Here is a 3,860-nt window from a genome sequence, read left to right as displayed (position 1 = left end):
GGGCTTCTCAGAAAGCCTGCCATCTGAGGATGCAGTAAATGGACAGAAGACACTCTCAGTGTTGGTGACAGAGTAATCAGTGTCAGAATACTTTTGTGCAAGTTGCCTATTGCCTTGTGCAGTTCCATTTTCTTTCACTGTCTCTTGGCATATCATTTAAACATACTTTTACAATTTTTTGTGTGCTTGACCTAGAGTTTTCATTATACCTTTTTAAATGATCAAAGTGTACTTAGAAACACCTAGAGCCTATTTAGCCCTTGCAGCTGAAGGCCACTGTTAATATACTGAAGGTTTTTTGTTTGTTTGTTTGTTTGTTTGTTTGTTTTTTTACATTGGTACAGTGCAGGGAAGGGAAAAAGATCTAAATTTTTCTGATTTTGTCCCAGACTTTTACTGAGGCTGTATGTCAGGTATATGACGGGATATGACCTTTACCGGTGTTCCTGTCACTTTTCCCAGGATACAGTGTTTTTCCCATCCACTGCTCTCTTCCCTGAGTGTGGTACCCCCAGTGTATTTCCTTGAAGAACTCTTCCTTATTGTCTATTTTTTTCTTTAGATGAACTAAGTTTAGGGCAAGCTGGAGTGGGCAAGATACCTTTCTTTCATCTGGCATAAAGTCTCAGAATTGCACTCTGTCAAATTCTTTCTCCATAGAGACTAAACCTTTGTTAGGAAGAAAGTCGTCATTGAAGAGTCTCAGCATTGCCAGTAGCCAGATACTGTGAGAGCCTGATGGCTTTCATTTATTTTCTGTGAAACTGCAGCTTTTTTTCAAAGTGTGGTCATCCTAGATTTCCTATTCATACTTAATAGACACAATAGAAATTTTGATTGTGAGCAGTTTTTTATGTGTTTGGGCCTATCTTCAGTTAGATTTTGATTTAAGATGTTTAGCTATGAACATAGAAAAACGTGTATTTGTTGGAATGCATGGCACTAAAGTTTACTGTTTATTCTCTTTATAAAAGATACTTCAGCAGAAAAGTGGAGTAATTTTTTAAATATTTTTTAAAAATTTTTTAAAAATTAAAAAAAATTTTAATATGAAAATATGGCATTAAAGAGTATTTATGCCAACTCAAGAGATTAATAATAAAAATCTAAGATGAATTCTGTGTAGCCTGTTTAACAAGAAATGAGTGCACACTGTAGAGGGAGAATAAGATTCCAGTGATAAGATAGAAGTGAGGTACACTGTCATTTACTACATATATCATTTTACCCTATGGCGTTAGTTTTCTGGAATATATATTAAATGATCTGTTTAGGACATGTATTTTTTTACATTTTTTATTATGTTATATTAGTCACCATACAGTACCTTATTAGTTTTTTAAATTAAATTTTTAAATTTTTTTATAAACATATAACGTATTATTAGCCCCAGGGGTACAGGTCTGTGAATCGCCAGGTTTACATACTTCACAGCACTCACCATAGCACATACCCTCCCCAATGTCCATAACCCCACAACCCTTCTCCCTATCCTCCTCTCCCCGGTCCCCCTCAGTTTGTTTTGTGACATTAAGAGTCTCTTACGGTTTGTCTCCCTCCCGATCCCCTCTTGTTTCATTTATTCTTTTCCTACCCCCCAAGGCCCCCACGTTGCATCTCCACTTCCTCATATCAGGGACTTATTAGTTTTTGATGTTGTGTTCCATTTTTCTTAAAGTCTCTTTGCATGTAAATCAAGTCATCACTTTCTGATTTGGAAACTACTGAGCCTATCCATGTGAATTATTTGCTAAATCAAAAGTGAACAAACAAAAAGGAACCTAGATGGTAACTGAGGTCAAAGCAGTGAGCAGGGCAATAGGCAACTTGCACAAAAGTATTCTGACACTGATTACTCTGTCACCAACACTGAGAGTGTCTTCTGTCCATTTACTGCATCCTCAGATGGCAGGCTTTCTGAGAAGCCCTTGTGCGTTCCAGGGGCTGTAGGTTGGTATCAGTTGCCAAAATTCTTCTACTCCCTTAAATCGCCAGTAGTGGCACGGATCACCTGTCAACAGAGCTCTTCCACCTGCCACATCTCTAGCCTGCTCCCTTCATGACTGGTGGTTTGGACATGGAGTTCCTCGCCTGACCCTCTGTGATGTTCCACCCAGCTGGGGTATGCCTGCAGGCTGCCTGCACAATTTGATCTTGGTCTTCCAAGAAAGGGATCATGAGTCTGGCCCTGCAGGGGTGTCGTCTTGCTTGGAGAACTCAGTGTGCTATGTGATACCTGCTGAGGAGTGAGTGTGCTCTGGGCATTTCTGCTTCTTCGCTCTTATGACAACATTTTGTGGTAGTTTAGGGACAGCTGCACGCCCATGGTACACAATGTTTCCAAATCTGGCAAGCATGCAGTGGTGAAATGTGGTGCAATTGTGGCCAGTGATGTTTAACAGAATATTTTTGGTGGGGTATCTTGTGAGATACTTCAAAGGGGTGGGGCAAAGACTCAAGTGGCATGTACCCATTAGTGTTTGCCCTGCCACTTCCTTGTGCTTGAAACACAGTTGTAATGCTGCAAGTGATGCAGCCATCTTCTAACTATGGGCCAAAAGCACATGGTAGGAATGTGTGGCCCAAGTTTCAAGTATTCAAAGATACTTAATCAGGCAGGATATTTTAAGGGCTCACAGATTAAACGTATGCCAGAAGCTGCACGAAGTCTCATTCTAGTGACTCTAGGAACATGGAGTTGGGGCACCCACAAGTCTGCTAAGCTAATCTTTACTGCATAGTTCCATACCCATGGCCCTTGGCCAAACTGTCTTACTGCAAAATGATCCTATATATCTGAGCATCTACATTCAGGGTAGCGTTTGTATAATAAAGTTAGCAATAATATTAGTATGTATATTCTTAATATTTGAAGAAGGCAGTGTGGGGTAAAAAAAGACATAAAGAAATGACTCTTATATCCTATAAAAGCCATTACAATAATTTTGATATTTTTATACCAGTTTCATTATTTGTGTCCTCCTTGCTGTACCACTTTTACTTTATGATAAATGTGTGCAAAACTATTTAGTACAGAAATTAGTTGATGGTTGGAGAGAGCCATGAGTGACTATCACTTTTACAATTGCAACAAGAATAATAAGATACTTGGGAATAAACTTAACTAAGGAGAAGAAAGACATATCTATACACTGAAAACTATAAAACATTGATGAAAGAAATTAAGGAAGACAAATAAATGGAAAGATATCCTGTGTTCACAAATGGAAGATAAATACTTGTATTCCTATGTTCATTGCAATTTTTATCACAATAGCCAAGGTATGGAAATAACCTAGATGTCTTTTGGCAGAAGAATGGATTTTAAAAATGTGTATATAAAGTAGAATAATAATCAGACTTTTCTTCAGAATTTGCATGTCATCCTTGCACAGGACCATGCTAATCTTCTCTGTGTCATTATTTTAGTCTATGTGCTGCCAAAGTGAGCACAATAATCAGCTTTTGAAAAGGAAGGAAAACCTGCCATTTTTTGAAAGCATGCATGAACCTGTAAGACATTATACTTAGTGAAATAAGCCAGATGGAAAAAGAAAAATACTGCATAATCTTATTTACAATGGAGTCTCAATAGACAAACTCACGAGAGTGGAGGGTAGACAGTGATTGCCAGAGGTTGTGTGGAGGGGGAAATGGAGAGATGGTACAAAATTTTGGTCAAGAGGTACAAAATTTTAGCCATGCAATATGAATGAATTCTGAAGATCTTTTGTACAACAATGTGACTGTAAATTAACAATGTTGTATTATATATTTCAAATTTGCTAATGGAGTAGATCTTAAATATTTCCACCACAAAAAAATGATCAAAAAAGAGAACAGTAACTATGTGTGTTAAT

At 37.8% G+C, this 3,860-nt stretch overlaps 1 non-coding gene across 1 annotated transcript; it reads right to left on the bottom strand.

The window, feature by feature from the left end:
* Positions 1-3,348: 3,348 nt before the first annotated feature.
* Positions 3,349-3,453, bottom strand: LOC116868814. Its single transcript, XR_004382895.1, has one exon. It is a non-coding gene; the product is annotated as a U6 spliceosomal RNA (small nuclear RNA).
* Positions 3,454-3,860: the final 407 nt, after the last annotated feature.

Source organism: Lontra canadensis, unplaced genomic scaffold (assembly GCF_010015895.1).
Source record: "Lontra canadensis isolate GAN:19392208 unplaced genomic scaffold, GSC_riverotter_1.0 scaffold16, whole genome shotgun sequence".
NCBI lineage: Eukaryota > Metazoa > Chordata > Mammalia > Carnivora > Mustelidae > Lontra > Lontra canadensis.
Note: the sequence above shows the minus strand (reverse complement) of the source record. Positions and strands in the feature narration are given on the sequence as shown.